We start from the raw sequence: 11,550 nt of genomic DNA, 5'->3' as shown, positions 1-11,550 counted from the left end.
TGTTAAAAGTTAGTTTTTTGTCGATTGTTAGGCCTAATATTTTAATTTCGTCTACTAATTTAATTGGCATACCTCCCATGTGTACGAAGGGGGCATCGTATTTTAGTTTATTCGTGACCATCATCGCGAAGGTTTTGCTTGGCGCGAATTTTAATTTATTGTCTATGCCCCATTCGTACACGTGGGATAGTATTTGATCTGCCGTCCGAGAAATTTGGGAACCTGAATTTGCCGATATCACCAGGACGATGTCATCCGCAAAAGCCTGGCAATAAACCCCACGCGCCGTTATCTGATTGAGGAGTGGGTCTAACAGGAGATTCCAAAACGTTGGTCCACTTATGGAGCCTTGTACGCAGCCCTTTGTGGTAAACATTGTATGTTCGTGATCGGCGTATCTCACTGTTACTTTCCTGTTTTGCAAGTAATCGTCCACAAGCTTTCGTATGTTTAATGGGCACCCCTTTTCGGCTAATTGACACCGTATAGCTGGCCACCACGCCGCATCGAAGGCGCCCTCTATGTCTAGCGAGATCACAAGGTTTAATAGCTTGTTTTTAACGCCATCCCTTAAGTGTCTCGCCAGATCATACAGAGCGTCCTCGGTGCTGCGCTGAGGGACGAACCCGTACTGTCTCCTATTCGCCTTCGGAAGCACATGCCACCTGATGCGGCGGACCATCATTCTCTCCAGAACCTTGCCGAGAACCGATAACAGGCCGATTGGCCTGTACGATTTCGGGAGGGTGTAGTCGTCCTTCCCGGGTTTCCGAAGAACGACAACTACAGCCTCCTTCCAGGGTTCTGGAAAGCATGATAGCTCCAGGCACTTGTTCAGAAGGGAAAGGAGCAGTTCCGGGTCCACCCCCGCTGCCTGCCTGACGATGTCTGCGGTGAAGCCGTCGCCTCCTGGCGCCTTTTTGGGGTTCGATCTTGATAGAGCGTGGTTGAGTTCGTCCCTAGTGAACGGGGGATCGTTCGGAGTGTTCATCTCTGAGAGAAGGTTAACTGTCTCTGCTATCCGCCGTGTCGCCTTGTGGCTTTCCATATCCACTCTAAGGTCGTCTTCGGGGAAAAAAGTCTCCGTCAGGTACTCGACCGACTCCTGTGGGGTGAGGATTTCACTGTTTCTCACCAGGGGCTGATCTTCGTGCCTCTCCTGGGAGTGTCTGATCACTCTGTATATACCATCCCACATAGTCTCCCGGTCCTGAGTACTGCAGTACTTCTTCCAGCTGCTGGTCTGCGCAGCTACGGCTTCTGCTTCGTAACGGTTTTTTGCATCTAAGTACTCCTTCACGACATGCGATCTCCTGCGAGGTGCTGCTGAGGAAACCCTCCTCTTTTTCATTCTCACATCCTTCCTCAATCGGTCCAGTTCGTCACACCACCACGGCAGTTTCACTGTGCTTCTGAAGGTTTTTGCCGGTATGGTTTTTAAACATGTCAATTTGACCGCTTCTATATAATTTTGAATTTTGTTTTCTAGTATTTTAGTATTGTTTATTTTGTTAACTTCAGCCAAATTTAAATTATTTTCTGCCAAATTTTTATTAAGTTCTAATCTGAATTTATTCCAATCGGCTTTTTTGGTGTTATAAACCCGTGTGGTTTTGGCTGGCCTTTTGGTTTTTGGCTCCTTCAGAAGCACATTGAAAGCAATGGTGTTGTGATCCGAACTGGTTACTCCATCCTCTACTTTCCATCCCTGGATCTTCCCCAGCAGACTCCTCGAGCAGGTTGTGATGTCTACGATGCTCTTTCTCACCCCGTTTTCGTTGGCTACATAGAAAGTGGGCTTGTTGCCGACATTTAATATGTCCAAGCCCATTTCTTCTAAGGCTCCCACGAGGGCCTCTCCCCTGTGGTCCTCACGCTCGCTGCCCCACCAGGTGCTCCAGGCGTTCACGTCCCCCCCCAGGATGATATTTGCCCATCTCATGGTGTTCTTTATGTGCCTGACGTGCTGTATATATGGTTCCATGTCCTCTGTTCCCTCAAAGTAGACCGAGACCACCCCCAGAGTCCATGCGTCGGTCCTGAGGGTCGCGACAGCGATGTTCTCGGTGGTGAGTATTGGATTTTCAATAATTTCAATATTGTCGTCGAATACCACCACCGAGCTCTTGACCGGTTTAGTACGGTTAAATACTTTCTGTATTATGCGGTACCCCGGTCTAGGCTTGACGCACCCCTCAGCACCGACGTACGGCTCCTGGATCAGCCCCACGCTGGCCTTCCTCCTACTTGCTTCGAGTATGAACTCCTGGAAGGCCAGCTTACTTCTCTGTAGGTTTGACTGTAGGAACTTAAACGTCTCTATACCATCCTGGTCGCCCGGAGCAACTTTAGCAATAAGCTACTGTGGACCTCGCCAGTCTGTCCCATCTGTTTCTCACTGGGCATGCCTCGTTGAAGCTGTTATGCTCCGTCCTGTCAAGCTTTGCAGCTTGACAGTTTCGACAAGTTGGCTCCCCCCCTGCCAACCTGATTGGGCAGTCTACCCTTAAGTGAGGTCCCGTGCAGTGGCTGCAGGTGTCAATGGTCTCGGTACACAGCTTACGGCCGTGACCGAAACCCAGGCATCTGGAGCACTGGATGAGGGGAGTCTGGTCCTTTACGACCACCCTTTGGAGGTCGATGTGGACCCTCCCAGCATCCGTCAGCGCCTTCCAGATTGCCGGTGACACCTGCAGTACCACGTGGCACTCAAGTTGGTTTCTCGCTCTTCTTCGGTATTTTATCTTCATTCTGAGCTCCTCTTCTGTTACATGGCCCATCAAGTGGGAGTTTTGGGTTCTAATTGCATGCAAAATGTCGTCGTCCGAGTTATAACTCAAGACGTCCTTTATTATAACCAGAGGGTCCTTATTTTTCTTTTCCTCTACTGTTAGATCCGGCTGGCCTGCATTCAACCTTCCTTTCACCTTTTCCAGGTCCTCCCTGTTTGTACACCCTATGACGACCTTCTGGTCCTTGGCTTTCCTGACCCGGTCCACCCTGATGCCTGTCGACTTGGCCTCGACAGCAGTGCGGATCTTGCTTATCACATCCTCACTGCTGTCCTTGGCGTTTGTCGACGACACCACGATAGAGTGGATCGGGAGGTCGGCTGGACCCCTGGTCGGCATAGGGGTACATTTCATGGCGGCTTTCTCTGCATAGGTAGGCCCTTCCCTTTCCCGGTGTTCCCTTGCTTCCTCTCCTATCTTTCCCATCTCCTTCCTCATGTTCTTGACCTCCTCCATGGTCTCTTTGACCATGGCTTTCTGTTCCATAATCTCCTGCATGACCTCTTTACTATTTACCCCTTCTTCTGTCCTTGCTTTTATTTGGTGGAGTCTGTTGCTGAGCTGGAGCCTGTCCTCGCTCAGTTTGAGAATAATCTCGTACATCCTCCCCAAATTTTCTATCACTGTCTCTTTTATTATGGTTTTAATATTTCCTGACTGTTCCAGGTGCAGCTTGGCGTCCTGGAAAAGACGGTTCGCCACCACTCTGAGGTTCTCAGGTTCCTCCTCTGAGGTGTGAGCCTGTTGTACCTCCCTGGGTGGGGCCGCCTTGGGAACAATCCTCTTCCTTCCTTCTGTTTCTAACATCTCTCCTTTTTTTGCAGGTCCTGATGAGCCGGTCAACTTGGAGCTGTTCTTCGTCGACATGTCTGGTATGTATTTATATGTATAATTTGACAAAGAAAATAAAAATAATAAAAACCAAAAAGTTTTAATTTCCACCACTGGTTCCTGGTCTAAGTAGTCTGGTAAGTATTTATATATATATTTTTGACAAAGAAAATAAATTAAATAATAAAAACCAAAAAGTTTTAATTTCCACCACTGGTTCCTGGTCTAAGTAGTCTGAGGTGTAGGACCGCAGACTATCACTTTTATTTATTAGAATTGAGTTTTTATAAGTATATCTATTTATTTGATATTGCAACCCAAACCCAACCAAACCAGTCAGTTTGTGTGTCTTTGTTTGTATATTGTAAAATGTATATAGTATTTGTATATATATATCCTTTGTCCAATGTTGTCAAAACAGTACTTAAAAATTTTTTAGATATTCAATATCTAGTCTTAAAATTAAAATGCCGCGGTGTAGAAAGCCACGGCCGTCTCCTATACTATACTTAATATCAATGTACTTTGTCTAATTAAACTAAAGTTACAACTGAAAATTTCAAATATATTATTTTGTACAAAGATAAGTATGTGTATAGTATAAGTATATATATATATACTTTGTCCAATGTTGTCGAAACAGTACTTAAAAAATTTTTTTATTAGATAATCAATATCTAGTCTTAAAATTAAAAAGCCGTGGTGTAAAAAGCCACGGCCGTCCCCTAAACTATACTTAATATCAATGTACTTAGTCTAATTAAACTAAAAATTACAACTAAAAATTTCAAATATATTATTTTGTACAAAGATAATATACAGTAACGACCTGATCGGTCGAATATGCTATAAATAGAATTTAGAAGTAAGACTAACACAATTTATTCAAATAGTTTTGTGATAATATGATTTACGTAAGTAAATTCTGAAAAAAACTTTTTTGTTTGTGGACGGATTTTTATGCTGCTTTCATCAAAATGTGGGTCTCTGCCAAAAAATTATCTCCACCAAAAATGGCGTCGATCTGAATGTGGGAAGTTAGGTTAATTACGAAGATACTGTTTTGTCACTTTTGTTCTAAAAATAGAACAAAACTGGCACTATGAGTTAACTTGTTACTTTTCTTATAACTCGAAAAGTACTAATTAGAAAAATCTGAAATTTTGTACAGGTATTAACTATGGACTAAACTATTTTTTGAAACAAAAATTTTCCCAGGTTATCGCTGGAAAAATTGAGATAATTAGTGTGCAAAGTTCTGGAATTTTTTGGTAAAAGTTTTTTCAAAATTACTTATTCTGTGTAGGTCCGATTTTCTTTCTTCTTCCGGATTCGTCAATGGGAGGTCCAGCCGCGTCGATTGGTGCCTTTGGTGACTCTCTCCGACTCTCCGTTTCAAAATTAGTCTCCACGTGGTTTTTAGGAATACTCCAATATCTCCGGGGTGCGCGGGGGAAAAAATCCCAGATTTTGTGGGGACTTGGGGGGTCACCAGGCACACAGGGGGGAGTAATAAAAAAGGGGGGGTACCGCTTTAAAAACGGCGCCGCACGCACTTTTGTTTAAAACCACGTGTTTTTTAAGCGTTTTTGTGGGAAAAACCCCGCTAACTTTGGTTCCCGCACTCGGATTTTCACAAAAAACACTTAGTTTACAGGGATACTTCCCAGGCCATCCCTATGTGGTCGGGCATGTCGCTGAGTTCACTATTAGTATTTTTAATTTAATTTTTAAAACTAAAAAGTGTCTTTTTTCACAAGATTTTAATAGTTTTTTAATGATTTTTGTCACTCGCACTTGTCCAAAAATTACTTTTTTGGCACCGTCGGATAGGGTACACTTCCGCGCAACTTTCAGTGTCACTTTCACTTTAATCGCACTAGTATATCCCGAATTATGAATTTTTTCGTCCGAAAAATCTTGTTTTGGTAGTCTAGGGAGCCGCGTTCGTGTCTGATCGCTACGAGGGCTCAACCGGGACTCGGTTAGGTTAGGTTAGGTTAGGTTAGGTTAGGTTAGGTTAGGTTAGGTTAGGTTAGGTTAGGTTAGGTTAGGTTAGGTTAGGTTAGGTTAGGTTAGGTTAGGTTAGGTTAGGTTAGGTTAGGTTAGGTTAGGTTAGGTTAGGTTAGGTTAGGTTAGGTTAGGTTAGGTTAGGTTAGGTTAGGTTAGGTTAGGTTAGGTTAGGTTAGGTTAGGTTAGGTTAGGTTAGGTTAGGTTAGGTTAGGTTAGGTTTTTTTTTTTTTTTTGGGAGTTGAAGCCCATGACTTTAATTTAAAATTACAAATATCCAGTCTCTTTCTCGACCGCAGCCCTCGCTAATGGATACGGGCGACCGGGGTCGATCGAGCAGACTTGATGGACTTTATTAAATTTGAATGACATATTATTTTTGTTTAACTTTTCTATGGACTTCAAAATGAATATTAGACACCGTTTTTAATATAGTAACAAGAATTAAGACACACCGTTTACACACACACACAGAAAACTCTATTATTTATTTTGTTTGGTATATACAGCACTATTTTATAACTTAACATTATTGTGAGGTAACTTTGACCACGTTTTTATTTAAATTTGCATATGTATATATATGTATAATTTTTTTTTTTTTTTTTTTAAATAGTTTATTAACCATATATATTTAATATATAGTATATATATGTTTTTTTTTTTTTTTTTTTTTTTTTTTTTTTTTTAATACATTTCTTTTGACACACTTTAACTATCTTTAACTTAACTGTACAATACTCTTTATATAGAACTATAACATTATATCTACACATATTTGTAGAGACATAGATTTATAACTAAACATATTTATATTTTAGAAATAAACATGTACATAGAAAAATATTTTTGATAACAATATGAGTTGAGATGCTCTTATCACTATTTTAAATAACTGTTGTGTGTAAACGGTATTTAATAACTTAAATTATAACATATTTACAGTTTTATGCGAATGTCTAGGCCAATTGAAAGCGCCTTTAAGTAACAAAAGTTGAAATATATAATATATGTGCATTTATTGCGACGGAATTTTTAAAAATTAAATATTAAACAAAATTAAAATTAACAAAAATTTAAACATTTTAAAATTAGAAGAGAAAATAAATATTATGTACCATAATCGATTTTGCTCCTTATTTGACTAGACAGATGTACTATAGTGGGACAAATGGATGAAATAGCAGAGTGCTCGGTATTTATTTTACTGTTGGTTTTAAAATTATATTTAGTGCAATTATAACAAATAGGACTTTTTTCACTTGAAATGTGTGGGCAATTAGGGGCTTGATGTGTAGTGTCTGCACATTGCGAACAAGGTCTGCAGTCAGACACACAGTTTTTGCTGATGTGCCCAAACTGCAGACACTTGTAGCATTGGATGAAGGGAGAGAAGTCTCCCACAAAAACTTTTTGGTGGTCGACGTTAATACGACCCAATTGAATAGCCTCGCGATATACCGCGGGATGAACAATAAATACGGCATTATATAGATTAGGGTTCCTGTTATTGTTACGTTTAAATCTTAATTTGAGATCATCCGGTTGTTTTATTAATGCGCTGATACTGGGGTTCTGTAAAGTAATAATTGAGGTCAAATCCTCAAGAGGAATGTCATTCGACACTCCTTTGAGGATTAACATAGGGCGGAGCTTATTCGCCGGCACTGCTGTAATTGAGGTGGATTCTTTTAGCTGATTCAAGGTTTCTTGGCACTGAGACTCATTGGCGAACTCTACTCTGACTTTATTGTTAGAAATGGCTTTGACTCTGGTGGGGGCGTAATTTTTGTTTCTAAAGGAGATACTTTTCTTGAATTTATTTATTGTGTTTGGTTGTTCTTCGGAAGATTCTAGAGGGGATATGACTATTGCCGGCTTATATTGCGATTTTGGTGTTTTATCGGGGGGGGTTCTGGAAGATACAACCTGTGCGAAGGAGGGGCCTGAACCAGCTAAAAGTTCCTCCTTTATTTCTACCTTAAACTTGGCCATCTCTTCCTTCATAGCAGAGACAATCTCTTCTCTGAGAGCAGTGTTATCCACAACAGGAGCAGGAGTGGGGGCAGAAGCCGGAGGGTCGGGGATTGAATTTAAATTTTTGGGCTCTAGTTGTGATTCTAAGAAAATATCTGCAGCTATTCCAATTTCCTCAGCGGCTTCGATAATAAACCGTTTATTGATAGAGGTTACGCTTTTATTTTCATGTACCGCCTGGATGATTTGTCTGGCTAAAGTGTTAATAACACTGCTCATAGAGCGAACGTCTTTTACTGCCGCAGCCTTTACTGGAAGGTCCTTACGCTGCATTTTGTCGGCCTTTTTAGTTCTAGGTTTAAGTTTGGGCTTGGGAAGTGTTTCTGACCCTACATTCTCTGTTTCTCCGTCAGAAGACATTGCTAACATAAGTGATTCAATATCCGGGGAGCTGCATCTGCTGTCAGGTGATTGAGCAGCTCCAGAAACGGGGGTGATGGGATCCTGTCGACTTGTCCCGGCTTCCGAGGAAGCCTGAGGCAAAGTCTTTTTCTTTGTACTGGTAGGCGTTTGAAACATTCTTTTATAATCCATTTTTATAATTAAAACAACAAACAATAATTCTACAAAAAGTTAGCGCAGTCTAGAAAGAGAACAGAGGCAGGTAAGTACAGGTAAGTGGGTGGTTTTGAGAGCTATACTCGAAAAACCCTAAAAACGTCAACAATACTACGAGATAACGCAGGAATTACAAAATTAAATATTAAATAATTAAATAAAATACTAAAATCAGAGAGTAACATCAAAGCCTAACATTAAATACTAAACAAAACGACAAAATATATATTTTTTAATTTTTCTAAGAAGATATTTAAAATACAAAATTAAAGTTAACAAAAATTATTAAAATTATGGTACAGCTGCTTACATAAACCGTGCACAAATTATATTTGCTCTATTGTATATTTTCCAACAAAAGAAACAGAAGAAAGGAAATAATTAAGTTTTATATTTTAAATATTTATGGTAGTGCACGAACGTTCATATTTTGCTTAATACAATGCTCCAAGTTAACAGCTGCCGACTTTCTCCAAACAATAGTTCGAGCACTGATTCTACCTACACACGCGAATCTGACCCTTATATCTCACATAACAAAGTTCAAATTCGGGCTGGACAACTGGACAACTCAAGGACAACTGGAGTTTATGACACTGTTTTGTATAGAGATGTTTTGTATAGACTTTTGCTAAGAAAATATTTAAAATTTAAAATTAAAGTTACCAAAAATTATTAAAATAATGAATTATACTACTATTTACTATATTATTAAACCTAAAACAAACACTCATAAATCAATATATCAATAAAATTTACTAATTCTAATATATTTGTACAAAACTAATTTATAAACAATTAAACTTAACTATTTAGTATGGAGATCAATGTTACGTAATTAGATTTGAAAAATCACTTTTTTATTTACAGTCGGATTTTAATTCTGTTTTTTCTAGTTGGTTGGATAGGTATAAAAAATGATCTTTACAAAGTATCAATATTTTAGGTAGTTGTTTTAGGTATTAAATGTACATTTAAAGATTTAAGAAAAATTTCGGTGTGACCGCACTTAATACTATTGTTAATAACTAATTCAATTATTGTCCAAAAAATCTGAAACTTTACACTATTGTTCTTCATTAAATTGTCTGTACGGTGAAATAATAAAAAATTGGGGTTGTCGATATATAATTAATTTTACAGACCTTGAAACTTAATATTTTCCCGAGGTGTGTCCGTTCTTCAGGTTTTTCTCAAATAACTCCGAATTTATTCACTTGATTTTAATTCTAAAAACACATTCTAAATAGTCACAACCAGGCGCATCGAACTACGTATAATACATAACTCTACTTCTCTCCGTTGCAAAGTTAGTCCAAAGGTCATCCAAGGTCAAACTTCACTAAATACTCTTATATCTTGAAAACGGGAAATAGGAAAATTCTAAAAATTTGCAGGGACATGTGGGAGAACTATATGCACTGGATTATTAAATAAAAAAGTAGGGTTACCGATCTCGTTTCTCCGCCGCACGCGAAAAACAGAGATTTTTGGTACACTTTTTCACTATTTTTCACTAAAAACTCCGGTTATTCTGAAACTATTTGTCCGATTTTAATTATTTTTGTAAATATATGTAAATGAAAGTCTCTTCTAGCACTATGCAAAAGTTTATCTAGATAAAAATTAGTTTACTATTTTTAATCACTTTTTAAAACTAGTTTGAGCGTATTTCGCTAATAAATGCACAGTTTTTCCAAGTTTTTTCACATTTCCACTAATCCGATTTTCACAGTTTTTTCACTAACTTGTAGGGTAATTAAGCGCGCAACTTTTGACACATTTCACATATTTTTACGATGATTATTTCAAAACTTATGATTTTTTTGTCATAACTTAGCCGTATTTTTGGCCTGGGAGGCCGCGGAAGCGACCGTTCACGACGCGAGCTCAGCCCAGACTGGTTAGGTTAGGTTAGGTTAGGTTAGGTTAGGTTAGGTTAGGTTAGGTTAGGTTAGGTTAGGTTAGGTTAGGTTAGGTTAGGTTAGGTTAGGTTAGGTTCCCAAGGGAGTTGCTGGTCTCCTACTGGGCGCGTCCCCAGGTGGCGGATAGGGGAAACCACTCGCACTTGCGGGCGAGTGGACCGGGAATTTATTCCCGGCGCGGACCAAAACCAGCTAGGCATGGGCGTGCCTTTAGTCCATTGTTATGGACACGGCCTAGGGGAGCACACCCCGACAGAAAAGCCCAACTGTGGAACAGTATAAACATGTCGGTACTGCAGAATTCTAATTCTCTACCCCAGGAGGGTTCCGGTCTCTACGAGGCCGGGGAATCCCTCCGTGCTACGGCACGCAAGCCCCTCGAATCTGGGGGGGGCCAGTCATACCGATATGTGTTTGGGGAGGGGCCCGAGATGGGCGGAGTGAGTGTGGAGAAGGACGGAGTGGTTGTGCCTGGGATGGGCGGATTTGGTGTGGACGACGAGAAGGGAGGAGTGGTCGTGAGCGTCGAAGGTGCGAGAGTGCACGAGAGTGGTGTAGACCTGGTTGTTGAACCAGAAGAGAGGATTATGGGGAGAATGAAGCCCAGGAGGGGCGACAGTCCGGCACCTGTGCCGGTAGGAGGCGCGCTGAAGACAGCGCAAGTCGTGGTGGAACGACTGGACCTAGAGGAAATTGCCTCAATTATTAGTGGAAGGTCCAGGTCGTCGACTTTGTCGCGGGGTCGGTTCTGGGCGGGCTCGGAGTCGGACGCGGACAGTGTCATGTCCGTCGGCTCGACCAGTGCCAACACGCATGAAGGAAGTAAGGCCTTGTTCCGGAAGGACAGGAAAAGGCGCCGGAACAAAGAGGAAAAATGTAGGTCCTCAGACGAAGAAGAGGCGAAGGAGAAGGCAGCCAAGAGAAGCCAGGGCCCACCATCTGCTCCTGGCGGGAGCGTTGACCTGGCTGCCAGAAAGTCGCTCAATGAGGCCAAGCGCGAAGAGCGTCGGCTGAGGGCGGAGGAGGAAGTAGTGGATATCACCGCTGCAATTCAGAGCCGCGCGAGTTCTAGGCTCTCGGACGTGTCGATTGGATATCGCCTCGACGAGCCTCTTGTCTCGGACTTGCATTGCCAGGTGTCAGATAGCCTGGCAGTCATAAACCGGGTTGCCAGCAAGTCGGGAAACCTGAAGGGTACCTTTACGAAGGCCCTGAAGGAGGCTGCCGGTGCGATATCCAAGGCCGTAAACACCTTGGCCAACAGGACCGCATCCGAGGAAGTACATCTCCTCAGAGCCTCGAACACGCGGCTGCAGGCAGAATTGGCGGACTTGAGAGCAGAGTTTGCCCGCCTAAGAGCGGACGTGGAGCGCTCCGGACCGGTGGAGCCGCCAAGG

The sequence above is a fragment of the Heliconius melpomene genome, chromosome 19, assembly GCF_056956725.1.
Source record: "Heliconius melpomene rosina isolate 202511_hmr_F chromosome 19, ASM5695672v1, whole genome shotgun sequence".
Taxonomy (NCBI): domain Eukaryota; kingdom Metazoa; phylum Arthropoda; class Insecta; order Lepidoptera; family Nymphalidae; genus Heliconius; species Heliconius melpomene.
The sequence above is the reverse complement of the archived record's forward strand: the minus strand, read 5'-3'. Positions refer to the sequence as shown.